The sequence below is a fragment of the Emys orbicularis genome, chromosome 6 (genome assembly GCF_028017835.1).
Source record: "Emys orbicularis isolate rEmyOrb1 chromosome 6, rEmyOrb1.hap1, whole genome shotgun sequence".
Lineage (NCBI taxonomy): Eukaryota > Metazoa > Chordata > Testudines > Emydidae > Emys > Emys orbicularis.
In genome coordinates, this window is record NC_088688.1 from 65,613,950 (window position 1) to 65,636,721 (window position 22,772).

The window sequence follows — 22,772 nt, forward strand, 5'->3', positions numbered from 1 at the left end:
CTCTGTCCTCCTGCCTCCGGTCCTGCAGAACATCTACAAGGCGCCGGAGCGTGTCCGTTTGCTCCCTCATGAGTCCAAGCAGCGTTTGAGTTGCCTGCTGGTCTTCCTGCCGCCACCTGTCCTCCCGTTCGCTGTGTGATTGCTGGTATTGCGACATGTTCTCCCTCCACTGGGTCTGCTGTGCCGCCTCGGCTCGGGAGCAGCCCATAAGTTCGGAGAACATCTCGTCCCGTATCCTTCTCTTTCAGCACCTAATCTGCGCCAGCCTCGGGGAGGGGGATGCCGGGGTAGGGCGGGAGACACTCGCAGCTGTGGGATGGGAAAAAGGGAGTGAATTCCTCACAAAGATACATTTTTGTGAACAATGAACATAGTCTTTCTCTGTGAACAAGACCATGCACAGCACCTATCACATGCGCACTCAGGACAAGGTCGAATTTTCGGCCTTCCCATTCAGTGCCTGGGGTCTTGGAGTACAGATCACACAAGCGGGGCAGGACAGCGGAATTTGGGTAGCAGGCGGACATGGTAAGCCGTAGACTTTTGGCTGCTGAAAGCTTAATTTATAGCAGTGCCCTCCTTTCACGTTCAAAGCAATGCCCCTAGTGTTGGCCAGTTCCTGCTGCCGGCAATCCGGCCAGCACAAACTCTGCCCCTGTCCCACCCCCCTCACGACTGTCCCCGGGAAAGATCCCTGTATGCTGCCCCTTTCCTGCCTCCACCACGTGGCTGTAAACCACCGGTCACACTTATGTAAAGGAACAGACAATCAGTCCCAATACTAACATTCCCCTAATTTAAAGCAGGTCACCATAAGTGATATCACTCTGATGAGGATCTCAGACATGGAGAAAGACCGCATACTGCGTGAATGCCAGCAAAAACCAGGGCCGTATGCGGCCATGCTGTGCGAGGCACTGATCCCGGAGTACTTGCTGCTAGCCTGGCGCAGAAAAGTTTCCTACCATGGAGGACGCAATAAGGCCGCTCTCCCCAGGAACCTAATGCAAAGGCTTTCAAATTACCTCCAGGAGAGCTTCGTGGAGATGTCCCAGGAGGATTTCTGCTCTATCCCCAGACATATTGACACAATTTTCCAGTAGCTGCACTGACAAGGACTAAAAAGTAGAGCACCTAGGGCAAAGTAATCATGCAAAACCGGACATTTTGAGATACTTTTGCAGTAGTTGCACTGGCAAGGACTAAAAAGTAAAGCGCCTAGGGCAAAGTAATCATAAAAAACCCATTGTTAATATTCCATTCCTGTTCTGATCAAAATAAATGTTTACATGTTTAAAACACTTACCGACTGATCCTTCCCCTGATTCAGGGTCAGGGTTAATGCCTTGGGAGGGTTGGTAAGGGATCTCTGTGAGGGTGATGAAGAGATCCTGGCTGTCGGGGAAATCAGCGTTGTATGCGCTGTCGACTGCCTCGTCCTCCTCATCTCCTTCCTCATCTTCCCCGTCCGCGAACGTCTCCGAGGAAGCGGCCGTCGACAATACCCCATCGTCAGAGTCCACGGTCAGTGGTGGGGTAGTGGTGGCAGCCGCACCTAGAATGGAATGCAGTGCCTCATAGAAATGGCATGTCTGGGGCTGGGATCTGGAGCGTCCATTTGCCGCTTTGGTCTTCTGGTAGCCTTGTCTCAGGTCCTTGATTTTCACGCGGCACTGCGTTGCATCCCGGCTGTATCCTCTCTCCGTCATGGCTTTGGAGATCTTCTCGTAGATCTTCGCATTCCATTTTTTCGATCGCAGCTCCGAAAGCACGGACTCATCGCCCCACACAGCGATCAGATCCAAGACTTCCCGATCAGTCCATGCTGGGGCCCTCTTTCTATTCTGCGATTGCATGGTCACCTCTGCTGGAGAGCTCTGCATCGTTGCCAGTGCTGCTGAGCTCGCCACTGTCCAAACAGGAAATGAGATTCAAACTGGCCAGACAGGAAAAGGAATTCAGATTTTCCCGGGGCTTTTCCTGTGTGGCTGGTCAGAGCATCTGAGCTCGGACTGCTGTCCAGAGCGTCAACAGAGTGGTGCACTGTGGTATAGCTCCCGGAGCTATTAGCGTCGAACTCCATCCACACCTACCCTAATTCGACATGGCCATGTCGAATTTAGCGCTACTCCCCTCGTCGGGGAGGAGTACAGAAATCGATGTAAAGAGACCTCTATATCGAACTAAATAGCTTCGTTGTGTGGATGGGTGCAGGGTTAATTCGATTTAACGCTGCTAAATTCGACATAACCTCCTAGTGTAGACCAGGCCACAGACTGGATTGGAAATATTCAAAGAAGTGGTACAAAACATAGTAGATGAAGTTATTGGAAAATGTAAGCAAACAAGGAAAAGCTGGGAAAGCAATGAAACAAGAGTATTACAGGAAAAGTGTAAACAAGCTAAGACTGCTGGGAAAATGAAAGAAGTAAAAGCATTGTACACAACTGTGAAGAAATCACTGAGGTTGGACAAACAACATTTTGGAAAGAAGATGCTCAACAACTAGAGTGGGCATCAAGAAAACAAGATATGAAAACAATGTACAGAAAGGTTAGATTGTATGGAATCAATCAGGTCAGTGATGCAAGCAGTAAGAAAGGCTACTGGTGAATTGACAACAAATGCCAAAGAGATGCTATAAGTATAGAAGTAGCATTTTGACAAAGTGCTGTATGTACACTGTAGTTCATCCAGATGTAACCATTCTAACCATTCTATTTGAACAGGGCTGATTGCAAGGCAGAATGGATATCAGTGCTGAACCACCATCAGAAGAAGAAACAGAAAGAACAGTTAAGCATTTAAAATAGGAAAGTTGCAGGAATAGAAGACAGTATAACAGAGGGCATAACAAGTGCCATCAAAGCATTAAAAAAGATACAAGAAGATAGGGGAGTAAAAGGAGGTAACTGATGACTGGCCTAAGGCAATTGTTGTACCAATCTTGAAGAAAGGAGATCCTGCCGGTCCAAATAATTATAGAGATATAAACTTATTGCCAGTACTGGGAAAAATCATGATGAAAATAATTGTCAACAGATTAAAGACCAGTATTCGAGGAAGTAGTAGGCAAGGAACAGTGCATCTTTATACCAGCCTGAAGTAGCATTGATCAGATATTCATCCTCCAACAGCTGATGGAAAAACAGCAAGAATGGGGATTAAAGATGTTTGCTGTTTTTAACAGCAAGAGGAATTTGATTCAGTTGGGAAAGAAGCATCATAGAAAGTAGCAAAATCATACACTGTTCAAGATAAGGCCATTTCAATTATAAGAGCTATGTACGAAGATTCCTGCAGTCCCATAAGAACTGATGGAAAATTAAGCCCATGGTTCAAGTCAAAGTTTGACATAAGACAAGGGGGCATGGAATCATCATCACTTTTCTTCGTGTTCTTTAAATGGATATTAAGAATGTTAGACAAGCTGGAGGATGTGACATTGGGTGATCTAGAGTTAAACTTTGCTTCTGCAAATGACATTTTACAACTGGCTGATGTGTTGTTGACTTGGACTTACAATAACTGCCAAGAAGACAAAGTGGTTGCATCTGGGAAAAGGGACAATAGATATAATGTTGAAATGCAGCAGTGGTGATAAAATCACTACATTTGGCACCAAAGTAAAAATTCATCATCAATGTACTAATAGTTTTACTCTATGATCTGGAAGCAGCTGCAATAAATGGAACAGACATCAGAAGGCTGGAGGTAGTAGAGATGAGAGTTCTTGGAAAGCTAGCAGATGTAAATTGGAATGATTTTAAGACAAAGACGTTAGAAGGAGAGTAGATGTGAAATCAGGATCTGGTATATGCTAGCATCAAAAATATTATGATGGTGGGGACACTGGAAAACAAACAGATGATAGGCTGCCAAAGAAAATAATGCAAACAAATTCAAGGTCAATCCTACCTAGAGGCCAACCACTGACTACATGGTGGGATATCATACACAGGGACATAATCAGGTGGGGCTTAATGGAGAAACAGAAATAAGTGGACAGAAATGGGTGGCAATGCTGTACTGCTCCCTGTATCTGGAAAGATACTTTGGGATGAAAAGGAAGAGGAGGAGAGGGTAGCTTTTTCCAATAATGTGCAATACACAGTCTAGCTGCTAACAAGTAAAAATAAATTAATTTCTTATGCTGGAGCATTAAGTAAGAATATCTAGGAAGTCAGCATCTTGTAATAAGAAAAATGTTTTTAATAATTTCCTCCCCGAACTGTCTAATTAATCCTGGACACAACCACTATATGTGCAAGTATGTTCTCCTTTCCCTGCAGCCCCTCCCTTCCAGCAGAGCACTTTCCTACTAACAAAAATAGAATGGATCTTAACTGTCATCAAATGCCACCTATACCAGATCAATTTCTTTGTCCAAAACCCTCTCCCATCTTTTCATCCGGACTGTATTTTTATCAGTATCTTTTTTGATCAAAATTGTATATATTTTAGAAATTAAATCTTTTGTTCTAGCTTGCTTCTGGGTCAACTTCTCAAAATGTTGTTAAAGGTCTAGATAGAGCCATCTGTATCCACATTTCACAATAAAATGTTTGATTTGCAAATACTGAAAATATGAGATCTTTGTATTATTACATATCTCTAGGTATGATTTCAAATCAGGACCCAGGAACAGCTGTCTGAATTAAGTGATCTCAGCTCTTACCACAAAAAATAGTCATGCTGATATTTCCTAAGGATAAATTCCTGATTGTTCACTGCAAAATTCCACAAAAGAATCATATTTGAATAATCAGTTTAGTCGCTGTTCCATTTGGTCTGTGATATGAGCTTCTCAGTCTTGAAAACAATCATAGTTTTACAACTAAAGCTTTTTGGCAAAACATTGTCTCTGAAATGAAATTTCTGCTTCTGGTAGATGTTAAGATGTTATTCTTCTGTTGTATTCTGACTTTTCTTGGGGTTTCAGTAATACTATTGCTAGGTGACATAAACAGTCTGCTCAGTTTAAACTTAGCACCAAACTTTTAAAATCCAATTTACCATCTGCTGAAGCCTGAAGGTAAACATACATGCCAGGCAATAAGTCACACAGGAATATTCCCTATCAGACTGTGTTATGAAGAGCAATCTTCATAGATGTAGTTGCATTCCATTCTCCATATTCGTTTTTAATTTCCTTGTGGCTGGCTTTAGTCAATAGAGCAGAGTGGAGAGCACATTTTGAAAAATCTCCTGTCTTACCTCTCAGCATTCTCCATTTTTTTTTTCATTTTAAACATGAAAACTCACAGCTATACACTGCGGTTATCTGTGATCTATTGGTCAAAGGCTACTTGATTAATGTGTGATTGCAACACTTTTCTCCCCACTGGCAAACTACTTTCCCACCTGTGGTTAAAAAATGATCACTTTGTATTCTTAAGCACATACTTTGACATCTCCATTCTTAAATTCATCTGAAACATAAGAAAAATAGTGTAAGAATTCTACCACATCAGAAAGCTCTGGAATGAATTCTCAACTGAAAGAGCATATACCATTGGACCGGAGATTAATTTTGGGCTGTATACACAGAGGTATCACAACAGTGAACTGCACAGAAAGGTAGTGAGTAGAGTGTGGATTATGGACTAATTTGTGAGGCAGTATTAAAAGAGCTAAGAGAGTTATGAAAATAGATATATTGATGTATATATATTCCATACCCATCTCCCGGCTGTACCAGCACTAGCTGAATGGAGACATGACAACAGTATACAAATACTAGAAAGGTAGAAATACTATGGAGCACAATGTATTAATTATATTATATTGCAAGGAGGTATAACTAGAAATTTAAGAAAGCAAAAATTTAGGCATAAAAGTCTATTAGGATTGATGATGGAATTTATTAACCAGGGGAATCATCTCCAAAGGGAAATGGTACAGGCCCAATCACTGGGGCACATTTTAAAGCTAGACTGGACAAAACACTGGAACATACATCACTGGGACCAATCTTGCATAGACTGGGTGCTAGACGAGGTGAGTTATTACCATGTCTAGATTTTATGGTTCTATGAACTGGCTCAGAAAAGTTCTGGTCCCTTGGAAGGTAACATGGGGTGACAGTATATGTGCAGGGCTGGTTGTCAACTGGCTAGAAGTGCTTTGGTTTGTTCTTGGCTCAGCTATTTGTTCTTCTAATTTTGGAGCCAAATAAAGCTAGTTTAAATAGTTTATTACTATTGTTTAATAAAGAATGGAAAGAGAATGAAAAGGAATAAAAGTGAACAGCATCCCTAAATATTTAAAACCCTTCAAAGGCAGTTCAAGTCCCACCAAAATCAGCATTTTGACAGAAAATATGAAATAGTTTATAGTTAGCATTCACATAATGGCTGTCCTGCTTCTCCACAACGGGGAGTTAGTTTTTGAAAAGATAACAGCTCTACTTGGGATATTTAAATCTCCATGCATGACATCTACCCATTGTGGAAATATGGAAAAAATAGGCTATGTGGCCTGACAGAGGAAAGAATTTCATAGGCATGGGGAAACTACTTCTTAAATACTATTCAAGCCTGGATTGAAAAGAAAATGTGAATTATCAGAATGGACCAAACTGGATGTAAGTGGGCCAGCCACCTCCTATGCACTCCCTTGGGGCCTAGGATCACACTATAGGCAGTCTGCCTCAGCTTCCCCCTCTTGGACTGTTCAATAAACTCAAAAACCACTTTTGTCCACCACCCAACCCTTCTTGGGTTCTAATTTATTAAATTAACAAGCATTCAAAATAAAAATTTCAAGTCCGTCCTAAAGTCCACACAAACAGAGGTTTTGCTTCCTCCTCCCAGGCCTTCCTGCCTGGTCCTTTTCCTGCTTTGGCAGGCCATTCCCAAGTTCTACCTGCCTGGAATTTTTCTCTGACATGCTCTGCTATGGCCTGCTCATTCTTAACCATCCCAAATCCCTGACCATTGTTGCCTCCTGCAGCTCTTTATAGGGCAATCACTCTGATTTCTGCCAGGTGTGACTCATTCCAACCCTAGCCCCAACCCCTCAGCCCTTAAGGGGTGAGCAGCCAATCAGCTGCTCATTTTTAAGATGCTGATTTTGGCTAGCAATCTGAGAGATGATGCTGTTTATATCTGATGTAAAGGAGATTTAGAGCTGCGTGTTGTCTGTGCACTGAAGGCATTTCAGCCCAAATTCTCTCTCCGGCTCTACCAATGCTATCCTATAGATCAGGGGTAATCAATTTTTTTTTGTCAAGCTCCAAATTTCTTTGTCAAGGTATAGTCAAGGTCCGTACTCCAGAGAAAATAACACAATAATAATAACAATAATGATAATAATAGGTAAATAAAAAGATTTTGGGGTCCGTTCAAAAGTGTCTGGCAGTCCAAATTTGGCCTGCAGTCCACCTATTGACTACCCCTGCTATAGATGTTGAATAGTATGGTAGAGAGGAATGAGTCTTGGAGAAATAATTGCTCATTATGGAGATATCCTATCTCATAGAGCTGGAAGGGACCCTGAAAGATCATTGAGTCCAGCCCCCTGCCTTCATTAGCAGGACCAAGTACTGATTTTGCCCCAGATCCCTAAGTGGCCTCCTTAAGGATTGAACTCACAATCCTGGGTTTAGCAGGCCAATGCTCAAACCACTGAGCTATCCCTCCCCCTTAACTTTCTGTGCCAGAATGGAAAGACTTGATCCTAGTCATGGTGTTTCTATTTGCCCCAGCAGCTTTTTTGGAAGCAGGATAGAGATATTTAGTAATCAAGGGTGAAATTCTAGCCCCAAGTGGAAAAGTCCCATTGACTCTACAGGGCCAAGGTTTCACCTGAAATATCATACACAGGTTAGTTGATGAAAGGTTCTATAATATAGAATCTTCTTGTTTAGTCTTTTTATAATAAAGGAACATGCTACAAAAATACTACACAAAATTTGTTTACTGCTCCATTTTTAGAGAGCCTGAAGACTTTTGATCTGATATGAATTTACTGGATATGTCCAACTTGAATATTAGAGCAAAACCAACATACAACAGTGGCCTTAAAGCACTCTCTGTATTAGTCTGACAATGCAGGAGTACTACGTAGTCTAGTTCAAACATCAATTTAAACTGGCTCTGGTGAGTCTACAAAAGTTATGGAAAGTATCTTTAAAGCAAAATATTATACATATAAATGAAGGATTTACTACAGTCCTTTAGAGTTTCTAAAAAGAAATCAAGTAAAAACATTTTATTATATATTAGTCACTCTAAAAAGAAAATTTCAGAACTTTCAGGAGAAACAAAACCACCTTGAAAAAGTGAAAATTTTCAGCAGTGACGGACAGCAAAGTGGTGTGAGCAAAATCTAATTTTGCAGAAAGAGAGAGCTGTTGGACAATTCTCTCTCTACCTATGTTTCTGGAGGTTTTAGTCTTTAATGAGATAGAAATGTAATTCACAAACCTTTGCTATCCCCTAGGTCATAATTCTTCAGGAAAATCCCTGTGTGAGTAAACACATGATTCATAGAGCTGGTTGAAACTGATCTTTTTTTTCTTTCTTCATTTTTTTTTAAATGAAAATAATTTGTTTTCAATCAAAAGCTTTTTTGACTATTCTAAGTTTTCAAGTAAAAAATTCAAAATTCAATTTTTTGGGTTTTGTTTTGGTTGAAAAAATCCAACTTTATTTTTTTAATATAGCTACTCCCATAGATCCACTAAATGTGTGCTTTTTCCCTTCACATTTAAATATTTTTAAATGCTAAAAATGTACATTTTTTCCCCAAAAAAATCAGTTAATTTTTTAATGAAAATTTATCCAAAATGAAAATTTTTTCAAAAGATTTTTTAACTAAGCTTTTCTTTTTCAACATCAACAACAACAACAAAATCACTGAAAAACTTCCAACCCACTTTACTGATTAACCACAGGTAGCAGGTAATGGTACCAGTTGGTTTTCCTCTTTGGTTGCATAATTTAAAACTCATAACTCTTCAGATGTGACATTTATGGTGATACAGTGTTTGAAAACAATAAGTTGTGTCATCTGAAACAATGGTTCCCATCTACTGGTATCTTCAGGATTTTATGGCTGGTATTTATGGATCCTGCTTTAACAGTCTGTAAGAGACACCCAATTCACATTTGGATGTACATGCTACAAATAACAGGATTTGAAATAGTTCTAACCCTAGTCTTGCAGTCAAGATATTTGAGTCAACAAGACTGAGCTTTAAAGTATTAGCTCAAGACCCTTCTTAGATTTAAGCATAGACAGCAGTATGGGACATGGCAGGCACTGGCTTACATAACTGATGTCATAGAGTCAACTAGTGCCCTCATGTACACCTCAAATCCCATCTGAATTCAGTGTGTTTTTTTGAATGTTACTAAAACAGAATTTGTCCCTTAGTGGTACCCCAAATTTACCCCAAAAGGCTGAAATACAGATTAAAAGAACTCTTGGATATTTTATGTATTTTTTTCCTCCACTCTTCTGCAAAAATGCACACCAGGTAATAAATTAATGTGGGTGGGAAAGAAATGAAAGATTGTATGTCAGCTACGATTTCCCACAGCTTTTTGATAAAAGAAGCCTTTTAAATAACATTAAGGCAAAACTATTAATATCCCTTGCTAGATGTTAGCTATAAAACATGCTGTTGAAAGCCCACTTCCCACAAAAGTTTGGGCATCTAACAAGATTATTTTTTGAGAGTGTAATTAGTTACATTTTTTTTGACATTACTGAGTTTGCTCTCAAAATCAAACTGTCAGAATTATTTTTTACCAGTCCCTGCAATTATGCCTTTTCCTAATAAATAATGTTTGAACTAACATGTTCACATTCTTAAATGAATGTAAAACAGACCTGCATCTAATCTGGTTTTCAGAAAAATAGCAGGCAAATTGCCCTGAAACATTAGACAAGTCTCAAACAGCAGAAGATATTTGAATATACCAGAGCTATTATCTGGCGGTAAGTGGGAAAAATACTGAGAAATTAAAATTGAAACTAGGTAGCTGTTACATATAAATGAGAGACAGATATTCCAAAGATTTCCTTTTCTATCAGTTTCTATGTCCATCTGTAGGGTCAAATATTTTGTATTAGGCTCAAAAAGAGAGGAAGGCTGGCGTAGAGGTTAGAGTGCAAGAGTGGGGCCTGGGAGACCTTCTATCAGATCCCTGCTCTTCCACAGACTTCCTGTGTGATCATGGGCAAGTCAGTTAGCCTCTGTATGCCTCCGTTCCCCACCTGTAAAATGGGGATAATAGCACCTCCTTGCCTCATAGAGTGTAGTGAGGATATGTCAAAAGATTATGAGGTGCTCAGATACTATGGTAATGGAGGCCATGTAAGTAGCTAAGACCGAGAGAAATTCCAGTTGATGTTGTGTTAGTCTGGTTTGAGGGAAAGAGGCGTATAGACTCTTTCTGCAATTAACACACTATGTGGCAGGCAGACTAGGGCCCTCGTACATATTTCACAACTGGGAAAATGTTAATTTGATTGCCAAGGATAAGCTAAGGGTAAAGAAAATGGGAGGCTAACATTAGGTTCCTAAGTGCATATTTAGGCTTCTCAATAAATTACTTGATTTTCAAAAGTGTCAAACACACAGTAACTTTCATTGACATCACTGAGAGTTGCTGGTTGCTTAAAGTTTTTGAAAATGATGTCACTTTGTTTGGAGGCCTTAATATGGAATTGGAAGCCAAATGTTTTGAAATCTTCTGGGCCATACAGCTTTTAGACTGCCCTCCACAGACACATATGAAATACTGCTTTTAAATTCTAAGGGTCTGCACATCTCTAAAACAAATGCCCAAAGGAGCCTCCAACATTGGTTGCCTTAGTTAGGGGTTTTTTTTAATTAAAGATTGAACCAAACTATATTGGAAACATTTAATGTTGGCAATGTTCCTTAGTGCAGGCTTGGTGTTGCTACTATCACACAGACAATACATAACTCGTGCATTATGAAGACCATATCAATCATTTTAAAATCAATTTTGACATTCCATAGGTACGTTTATAGTTATTGCCACAGTCACCTCCTCCTGTGGAATCAACTTCTGCTCCCCTCTTTATTGGGGTTTCCCAGCATGGACTGTAATGTGTTTATTTTTCACTGGATTTTCTGTGGGTCTTGAAGGAAACAATGCATGCATGCTTGTCTTGTTCCTGGCCCTTCCCCAGCCTTGGATCTTCAGCCCCTTAGAGTATGTCTACACTGCAGGTGGGAGTGAGCCTCCCAACCCGGGTACACAGACTCATGGTAATTGGGCTTGAGCTAGCATATTAAAAATAGAAATGTAGGATGTTCCAGCTTGGGCAGAAGCTCGGGCTCTCAAGCCCACCTGACTCCCTAGGCTTCAGAACCCAAGCTCAAGCCTGAGCTGCAGTATCCAAACTACTATTTGTAGTGTGCTAGCTAGATCCTGATAGCGCCAGTCTGTCTTCCTGGGCTGGAAAGCTCGCTTCCAGATGCAGTGTAGACATACTCACAGAAGGCAGGGATTTAGAGAAATAGGGGCAGTCCTGTGGAGGGAGCTGACCTCCACTGGCCATGCAGGCATCCACCTACAGGGTCTCTTTGGAGCAGCAAGTATAGGGGGAATGTAAATCTTCCAACTCATGTAAAACTTTTCTCAAGCATGTAGAGTATAGCTGGAACATTGATCTGTTATTTATTTCAGTGGACCTGATGAGTAGGTGGTTTTTGTTTGTTTGTTTGTTTTTTTCAAACCGCGGATTTCTTTCCTGTTGTTTTAGAACAAAACTCAAAATGAAATCAATGGAAGATGTGTACTCAGAGTAATGGTTGAATAAATAGTCACAACTTCAGACAACAAGACACCTTCTATGGCTAGATCACATTGTTTCTGCATTGTTTAATCATAGAGACATATCACTGCTTCAATCTGTCTGCCTGATGCTCCATGCCTGTGAACTTGGGCTAGATATTCATTATAGGAACAAAGTATCTCTTCTGGTCTGCTATAGGAGTCTGGAAAGAAGAGAAAACAATCAGTTTACTGTTCAATCCTGAAGTCTGAATTCTTCCTGCTCTTTTTTCCAATAAAGACAAATTTTAAGTTTAGTCCTATTGGACAGGGGGGAGGGATAGCTCAGTGGTTTGAGCATTGGCTTGCTTAAACCAAGGGTTGTGAGTTCAATCCTTGAGAAGGCCATTTAGGAATCTGGGGCAAAAATCTGTCTGGGGGAGTGGTCCTGCTTAGATGACCTCCTGCAGTTCCTTCCAATCCTGGTAATCTATAATTCATGAAATCCACTGCTAAAAGCCTTCATAAAATAAAAAACTCAAGAATATTGAATGCTACCAGTCTAGTTATAATTTACAAGAAACTTAAAACCAGGAAAGTTTCATTCCAAACTGAAAACTCAGATCCTGTTCATTGAAAGATTTTCTAACGTTCACTGAACTAGTTGAGTCATGGTTATCCCATCTACATGTTACCATGTTCAAATATCTGGTTTTGTGTCAAAATCATGTGAAAATTGAGGTTTTGCATGGGTTTGACACAAAAACACATGAAGTTCTGGGGTTTCAACTTAATTTGATTTTGAGATATATTAGTTTTGTTCAGGGATTGTTTAAACCTGAATCTTAAAGCAAAACTTGAGATATCTGAACTTCTATTGCTAAACATCAAAGCAAATGTACAATGAAAGCACCAGCTTTTATCCAGGTCTATTAGGAAAGTTCATATCCACTAAATCACAAACCCCACATTACTGAGTTTCATTCACCAGTTTCATTCTATTTCAGCAGCCACGCAAGTGTCTGTCTGATACCGTAACTCCATTCCTGGGCTTTCCCTACTGGGGAACTAGGCATTCAGGACTTCTCCAACTACCACATGACTCCTGTTTAAAAATAAATACAAACCCACTCTGCTACTATCTGATCTATGGCTACATTTTTCCAGGGTTCAGCTTGCTTGGATCTTGAATTTTGGTTCAGGCTCATATAGTATAAATTATTTCAGTCAATGGCCTAGAATACTGCCCTTCCAAATATCACTGTGATTGACATTTTCTGAAGATTAATTTTGATTTTTTAAATGTAAAGACTCAATGGCCCACATTACAAAGGAAGGTGCTTTGCAGAGGCAGAAGTTTCACACAATGTGCATTTGCCATCTGTTTTAAAAGCCCCAAAGCCTACAATGTCAGATTTGCACCACTCAGTGTTATATGCTAAATAAACAGCACACAGCATTACACAGAACAATTGCATATTTTAGTTACATTGTGTATAAGATCACAATGCTGGTGTTGGGTACATGGGGCTTATCAGAAAAGCTGTAGCAGCTTACCAGACATGTTTTGGTTTGAAACAGTCAGTGTCTCATACTACATTTTCTTTCTTAGACAAATCATTTCTATAAAGTATATTTGTTTTACCAGTTATTCCAAATTTCATAATGGGCTGAGTCTATCCCACTGTGAGACTGCAGGTGATCAGCAATATCGAGTGCAGAGGAATGAATCTTCCTATCATTGCCAGTGCATTTAGGTTGTTATTCTTGGAGTGGGGCACAGTGTGGGCCAGAGCTCTGGAGCTTTTTTACTACCAGTATGTAATTCAAAGTGTCAAAAAATCTCTAATCTTTTAACAACCACTGGCATGGTCAAATGGGATATCATTTTTAATGTCTTATCTGGAGGATGGCACTTCTCAGAGGTGCAGCAAAACAAGTATCTGGCAGAGGTAAGAATAATATACAATGAACTAGGCTGATAGAAGGAAAGTATGATCTCAATCTCTTAATCCAATTTGCTCAGCAATGGCATGTGGTAAAGTTTATAACGTCTAGTCTGGTCATATCTGTGTATTGACACTACAAGAGAAACACTTTAGGTCTTTTCTTCTCAACTGAGGAGTGACCTCTCTAAAGCTATGACTGTAATATGGAACTTCTGAGAGAAGTGATTTGGTTATCAAGAGTTAATGATGCCTCTTGGGGGTGATTACAGAACAAAGCATCTTGCTTTGTTTAGTGTCATAAATATGTGTTTCCTCATGACAATGGCCTCTCTGTTGCTATTCATTGTTTCATTGCAATTTAAGAAACTAAGGGCATGTCTACACTTGCCATTTAAAGTGGAAAAAGTCCCTTTTTTGTGCAAAAACCATGAGAGTTTCACCGCAAAAAGAAAACCACCTCCACGAGAGGCATACAGTTCGTACTGGTGATGCTTTTGCGGTGATGTGCAAGTGAAGACACATTCTTCCTGTTTACACAGCTTTTAGCTTCTGCAGGATATCCCACAGTGCCTAGGTGACCACTCTGGCCAGCAGCTCTGCTGCTCTGTTGCCAGGTAAACAGACGTCCACCCCTCCCCCTGTAAAGCCCCCAGAACTTTGAAACTCCCCTTCCTGTTTTCTTGGCAAGTGCTCATTTATCTGGCCAGGTGACAATGCCTGCTCCATGGCGCAAATGATCCCCTGCTTGGAGCAATTTTGAGCTACTGGAGCTTACCAGTGTTTGGGGAGAGCAGGCTGTGCAGGGACCCAGGATGCCCCGCAATCACCCCCCCACCCACAAGACCCATCGTCAAACTGGAGAGAGCTGCACTGTGGGATAGCTGCCCTAGAGCGCTGCTTTCATCCACTATGCAAATGTAAACACTCTCTGATGTCTGAGGAATTAAGTGAGTACACAAACCAGTGCTTTACTTTCACCGGTTCCCTATCACCATTGAAACTTACAGCGCAAAAACACTGCAAGTGTAGACATACCCTTACACTTGCTTTGGGTAGTGAAGCTGTAGAGCCAGATTATCAGACAGGGTAGATCAGATTTATTCACTTTAAGAAAAGCAGTGTATGAATACTAGACAGAATTATACGCAAAGACATTACTCAGATTTCTTTGATTTTCAAAATATATAAAAACAACAAGGAGTCTGGTGGCACCTTAAAGACTAACTGATTTATTTGGGCATAAGCTTTCGTGGGTAAAAACCCACTTCTTCAGATGCACGGAGTGAAAATTACAGATACAGGCATTATATACTGACATATGAAGAGAAGGGAGTTAGCTCACAAGTGGAGAACCAGTGTTGACGGGGCCAATTCAATCAGGGTGGATGTAGTCCACTCCCAATAATTGATGAGGAGGTGTCAATTCCAGGAGAGGCAAAGCTGCTTTTGTAGTGAGCCAGCCACTCCCAGTCCCTATTCAAGCCCAAATTAATAGTGTTAAATTTGCAAATGAATTTTAATTCATCCAGGAAGATTGAAATGTTCTCCTACTGGCTTTTGTATGTTACCATGCCTGATGTCCGATTTGTGTCCATTTATTCTTTTATGTAGAGACTGTCCGGTTTGGCCAATGTACATGGCAGAGGGGCATTGCTGGGCATATATATATGATGGCATATATAACATTAGTAGATGTACAGGTGAATGAGTCCCTGATGGTGTGACTGATGTGGTTGGGTCCTCTGATGGTGTCGGTAGAGTAGATATGGGCACAGAGTAACCAACGAGGTTTGTTACAGGGATTGGTTCCTGGGTTAGTGTTTCTGTGGTGTGGTGTGCAGTTGCTGGTGAATATTTGCTTCAGGTTGGGGGGCTGTCTTTATGTGAGGACTGGCCTGCCTCCCAAGGTCTGTGAGAGTGAGGGATCATTTTCCAGGATAGGTTGTAGATCGTTGATGATGTGCTGGAGAGGTTTTAGCTGGGGGCTGTATGTGATGGTCAGTGGTGTTCTGTTATTTTCCTTGTTGGGCCTGTCCTGTAGTAGGTGACTTCTGGGTACCCATCTTGCTCTGTCAATCTGTTTCCTCACTTCCCAAGGTGGGTATTGTAGTTTTAAGAATGCTTGATAGAGATCTTGTAGGTGTTTGTCTCTGTCTGAGGGATTGGAGCAAATTCAGTTGTATCTTAGGGTTTGGCTGTAGACAATGGATCGTGTGATGTGTCCTGGATGGAAGCTGGAGGCATGTAGGTAAGTATAGTGGTCAGTGTATGTTTCCGGTATAGAGTGGTGTTTATGTGACCATCACTTATTTGCACTGTAATGTCCAGGAAGTGGATCTCTTGTGTGGGTGTAGGTTGATGGTGGGGTGGAAATTGTTGAAATCCAGGTGGAATTCTTCAAGGGCCTCCTTCCTGTGGGTCCATATGATGATGTCATCAATGTAGCGCAAATAGAGGAGGGGCGCTAGGGGACGAGAGCTGAGGAAGCATTGTTCTAAGTCAGCTATAAAAATGTTGGCATATTGTGGGCTACCCCCTGATACTTGACACCAAAAATACATAAAGTTACTCATCAGCAGCTCCACTATGCTCAGATTTTCTCAATTCAAATGTCTGAATAGAGAGAGATGGGCACAGAAGGTTTATGGTACCCATTTCTGAATTACAGTAGCTCTACAGCCACAAATTAGGATGAACCATCAAGTGAGAATATTCTGGCCCTATTCCTTGACAGTCATAAAGGCTTTATCATTTCATGTATTTTCTTCTTTATATGTGTATAATCAGATCCAGTAACTCTACTTGTTTTGGCTGTCCCTTGGTTTCTTCCTTCACATTCTTTGGCATACACAGTTCTGCTGGGATGAGAGCCTCAAAATACTCAGTGATCTGAAAATATTTCAGAATTCCTTGATGCACTGATTACAAGTTCTGTAATACAAAGGGATAACTGGCAAACATCAAGATTTAATCTGCCAGATATTATCTAATTAACTCTATGTACAAGAACACCAATTCCTTGTTTAACATATTAATATCCTGTATCAGAATATTATAAGTTCCTGGAATCAGGGGCACAACCAGAATTTTCCATAGGAGGGGTTCTCGAGCTCTCCCTCTGCTGCCCTGCATCCAGCCCCACATACTTCTTTCCCTTGCCCATGCACCCAGACCTAAACTGTTCCCCTGCTACTCCCCCATACCCAGTCCTGAGCTCTCTCATGCTACCTCTGCATCTCTCCCTCCTGCACCCAGCTCCACACACACTCCCCTCCTGCTGCCCATACCCAGACCTGTGCTCTTCCCCCCACATTGCCCCTCATCCAGCTCTTAGCTCTCCCCATAGCTTCCCCAGACCCACATCCAAAACCTAAGCTCTTATCCAGGGATGCAATCAAACTGAAAAGCACCATCTCCATCAGAGGCCAGGCAGGTCTGGGAGCTCAGATCCCATCGTCCTTCTGTGTCTCCACTTCCCCAGGAATCACCGGAAGCCCGGATACAATCCTCCCAAGCTCCTGGGGAATGGAGTTCCTTGGTACAGAGGAAAATTCGCCCATCTAGTTTACAGGATGATCACGCCACACTCCCCATCACAGGTAGACATTGGGGAGGTAAATATAAACACAGAGTAGTGGCCAGCAATATTCAGTCCCCTGTAGAGCAGTACCCAATCCCTGTGCCTAGTGCACTCACTTTATGCCTCATGCCCCGCTCTTGTAATTGGCATCCTTATGCACAGAGGTGGTAAATAACCATCTTCTGGATTTACCAACAACCCTCAGTGCCCTCATGTTTTCAGGTGCCCTCCATTACTGATGCTTTTTGTCTGCCAATATAGCTTACTTTATTTCATTCACTTCTACAGGTTTTCATTGACTTTCTCTGCATCATATGTAGTGGGAGTTAGATTGGTTACTTTCATCAGCAGAAGACCTCTTCCTCAGAGAGCCCCGTTACTCCGGCCACATATCTGGAGTACTATACAGCAATGGGATTGCTTATGGAGTAAGGGTGGCAGAACCTGGCCTTTACATTTTAAAGCAAATATCTGGACGATTCTAATTAGCACATCTGTGCCTTAAAATGTATTTTTAATCTATGCCTAAAATAACATATTATAATATCTAATAATATTGGTATTGACATTCTTTTAGATCTACTGACGAAAAGCACTATATGGCAACTAGGTTTTGTTATTATTGTTGTTATTGTTTTATTAATACAGATTTGCAGAAAAGTGCCTATAATAGGGTAAATATTGTGCACAGGATAAGAGCTAATAGAGAAGTTTCTGTTTAAAAATCAACACACTTTTAAAGGAAATGACCAAAGGTCCAAACTGACCTGATTTAAAAGCAGCAGGTGCTTGAGAAATAGCTATAACAGTAGGGACTAGGGGGAAAATTTATTACCCAGCATATTTGTACATTTACAGTGTAGTTCAAAAGGCAACATTTGTTGTTACCAGCCCTTTGATCGGAAGTTTAGATGCATGAAGGAATGAGAGCAATTGCATATTGTGGGTATGATTGACAGCTTGAGATTTCAAGGTACATGCCTGCTCACAAAGTTGAGAGAATTTTCAATTGCCATTTGACATGTGCCACATGAAGGGGCTTATGAGGGAGCCAGCTGTCCTGCAGATACACTTGCTGTGAAATAAACAATTAATACAAAAGCAAAGTGCAAGAATATGCAGGCTAGAACTTTAATCCATCAAAATCCCATATTGTGCTGCTGAATAGCATCATTCAGGTGACAGGTGCCATAAGTCAGTTTATTGATTAATAGCAAAGTATTGTAGAAACAAAATGGGCAGACTTGTCAAGGAAAGGAAAGAAAAGGGAGATAGAGTAGAGGCTGAGGGGAAATCCATACAGAATAAGAAGTCTTTGAGATATTCTTATCATCTTGGAGAAATGGGTTAGACTCAGATATAATAATTTTGTTTTGGAGAAAAATCTATTTCCAGAGAATTAAGAGAGAAACGTTTAGGTCACCACTGACAAAGGTATTGGTTATTAAAGTATGACACATAGCCTGTATTCAGTAATGCAATACCATGCTGTGTAAAGAAACTTAAGAAACACAAACATGAATGCAACAGAGGGTAGTTTGTGGAAAATTGATTGAATTCTAATGGCCTTCCACTGTTGGTTAGCAGCACTCTCTACTCATGAACAGTGATGAAGGCTGACCAGTGAATAATGTGGATGCATCCTGTTACTGAAACAGACAGTATATTGATCCCATTTGGGAGATGGTAGTGGAAGGATGACAGTTTCATTCCATGGCAGCACTATAGTCCTTTGCAGATTGCTGAAGTGGCATATTAAGCCCCATCATTATAAATCCACCCATACATGGGATGGGAAAGATGTAGTCCTCATTAGCACATAATGCAGATATGAGAAGTAAAATGCTAGGAGGAGTTAAGTTGGTTGAAGGGGCAGCAGCAAACTGTGCGCTTTGTGTCTATGTGAAAGGCAGCTTCACTGTGTTCTCTTGACATGTATTATTTCTTACAGTATTGTGAGAAAAAATCTCTTTCTTTCCTCCTTTTATTCACAAAGAATTAAATGGTTTGACTGGATAGCTCTCTACACAGTTTGCCTTACACATACTGCTTATCCTATCTAGGCTTGTGTGTAGTGACTTCCCCTTTGTAGGTCATCCAGAATCTGCCTGTCATAGGCTGGTAGTAATAATAAATGTCACTGCTCAAATTCTTGCTGGTTCTAAATTTGTCTCAGCAACTTAGAATCTCTCTACTTTTCTGCTGTCTTGTGTTCCCCTTTGCCCACTTACATTAAGTCTGTATCTGCTGACTTTCTAATTTTCCTTAAATATCAGTTTGGAACTAACAGATCTAGAGCCTCTAACAGCTGTGTGAAAAGCTGACTCTTACATCTAAATAAAAGATATATGTTTGATGCGGCTTTAAGAATACAAAACAATTGTTTTGTTCAATAGAATATGAAAGGTAAAAAACAAAAGTAGGGGAAGGCAAGAGGAAGAGAAAAGAAAACTGGAGACGAAAACAATTATACATTCTGGGACAGTTTCTGAGCACAACAATATAAATTTGGAGAAACTTCACTGAATTCAGTACACTTCAGATTGACACGTGTAACTGAGATTAGAATCTGCCTCTTTCACAGTCAGTGTGGTTATACATATATTCATTACAATAATAGATGCTGCTTTTAATTAGCTCTTAAAACTTGAAAGCATCTGAAATTATTCCAATAGAAGTGATAAAAAAATCACATTGTAATATACAGTAACTTCCTTTATGGTTCACAAGCATTTAACATCCCTTGGTTTCCTTCCTGTTAAAAAATGTGTTGCCATTTTAGAAGTGACTAGTTACAAATACATGTGGCACTTCAAAATTCAATGCTTACGTGGTACAGAAGATAATAATTGTATTTAGGACTATTTTCATGTTTTGAGGGTAGGATCCTGCATGATAATAAAATATGATTAATATTCATAATTCAAGTTGCAGTACCAGCTAAATGGATTGGGGCTGAATTGTGGTAGGCGCTATACACACAACAATAATTGTATTATTAATAATGAACATATCCATCTAATTTAATGTAATTTTATATAACTATAATGCAATAATATTATTGTACTGCTTATTAGTATCATCATCACTACCGTACATAATAGTTACATAACTATGCATGGAGCATTATAGAAAAAGGAAAGTTATTCTTTCCCCTTGAAGTTTACAGTCTATGACAGAAATAAATGTCTTTCTAATTGCATAAATTATACTTGCTGTTTCAACTAGATACCATATTCTTCACTGCCTACCTCAAATGATTGGCTGTGTAGTGTTACATGGTTAAATAGCCATAAAGTGCCATGCTAGAGGTGGCTGCAGTTCAGTAATGGGTGAAATGATTCTTGCATAGTACAGCCTGTAAAGTTTTTAAAGTATATTTGAATCCTTCAGGATGAAGGTGTTATAAACATATTATTAAAAATAAATAAAATGAATATCACTAACCAAAATGTATTAAATATAAAAGGTTGGACTCTGCGTTCAGATAAGACAGTATACATAGATGGAGTTACTCTGGATTTAAATTAGTGTAACTGGTAATGGAATTGGTCCCACCTTAGTGTGCAGTGACTGCTTTTTTGCACATGTAGCCTAGAGATGAGCTGAAGCCAGAACTTCAGATCTAAATGCCCCCCAATCTTGAAGGGGAGACAGGTGATAAGGAAACCAAATTTGCATCTAAATATCACAGATAGGCTGAACAAAATACTCTTCACTTGTTGGAATAGTGTTCAGATCCAGATCCAGAAACACTTGTGGATCTGAACTTTGTAAATTGGGCCCCTCCCTGATCAAAACCAATCAAACATTTCAAAACAGTGTGAACAATGTTAGCAATGCAATTCTCAGTGACTTTAATTAGATTAATTTGGCTACTTAGTGCCATGCTTTCTTTCCTATGCACAGCCACATTTAAAATATATTTAACATCAGAGCTGTTCAGAGATAACAATTCTGTTTCATGACAACTTTTGAAGTTTTGAAATTTGTTTTTGATCTGCAGTGGAATGAAAACAAAACCTTTTTTTTTTTTTTTGCAAAAACGGAACTATGTTCATGTCAATCTCTCTCTCTTTCTCTCTCTCTCTCTCTCGCTCTCTCTTTAACCAGGTAACCCTGTAGCTTAGAAACCATCACGGTGAAAATCCCACCTTAACTGCTATGTGTCTGCAAGCAATGTTGTTATAGCCATGTTGGTCCCAGGATATTAGAAAGACAAGGTGAGTGAGATAATATCTTTTATTGGACCAACTTCTGTTGGTGAGAAAGACAAGCTTTTGATCATACAACAGAACTCTCCTTCAGGTCTGTGTACGCTCAAAAGCTTGTTTCTCTCACAGAAGTCAGTGCAATAAAAGAGATATTACCTCACCCATCTATGGGCATTTATAGCGTCGACTCTGGTACTCCACCTCAACGAGAAGTGCAAGGGGAATCGACAGGAGAGCATCTCCTGTCAACACACCTCGGTGAAGACACTGTGGTAAGTAGATCTAAGTATGTCAACTTCAGCTACATTATTCACGTAGCTGAAGTTGCGTAGCATAGATCAATCTTGCCCCCGTAGAGTAGACCAGCCCTATGTGTTTGCAAAACATTGTGGCAAGGTGGGTGCGGTAATATCTTTTGTTGGACCTGCTTCTCTTGGTGAGAGAAACAAGAGTTTGAGCTTACACAGACCTGAAGAAGAGTTCTGTGTAAGCTAAGTGTGTCTCTCTCACCAAGAGAACTTGTCCCAATACAAGATATTACCACACCCATCTATATGTCGGCAAAACATTTTGGCTTTGGTGAAACATTCTGGTAAAAATGCACCCCTGAAAATGTTCCAACCAGTTCTATTAAACATATTATATTTTGTGAAAAGTTAATAAATATTTAGAACAGAATACGACTAGGATATAGTATGATTAAAGATGCAGCAGGAATCATTACACCCATTTAGATTGTGGCTTACTCCTACATTTCTAAATACAGCATGAACTGTATTGAACTACGTTGTGGATCTTGTCCTCTTTTTCACTTCCTCAAGATGGGCCAGATCTTGAGAGCTGCTAAGTATCTACAACTCAGCACCTTTCAGGATTTGGCCCAGTACTGATTCTGGCAGATGCCAACACAATGGAAGCCACAATGTTTGACTTCCATAATATCCATAACTCATTTGAGGCCAAAGTACATTCTCTCTAAACTGTTTTCACAAATGTATTCATGTATTCCAAATGATATACACAAAATTCCCTCTAGAAAAAATTCATTTCTCACACATTTCATTCCTTCACTGATTGATTTTAGTAAGTCATTTTAAAGTAACAACAGTCTATCACTTTGAGACTAAGGCTGCGTCATCTTAATGCCCCAAACATCACATTAGTTAAGGATTAGTTAAAGGTGGAGTGGGAAGGAATACACTACATCAGAGGATGTCTTGCTGACTAAGATCAAGGGATACAGGATGCAGGGCTTCTTTGTCTGGCCAGC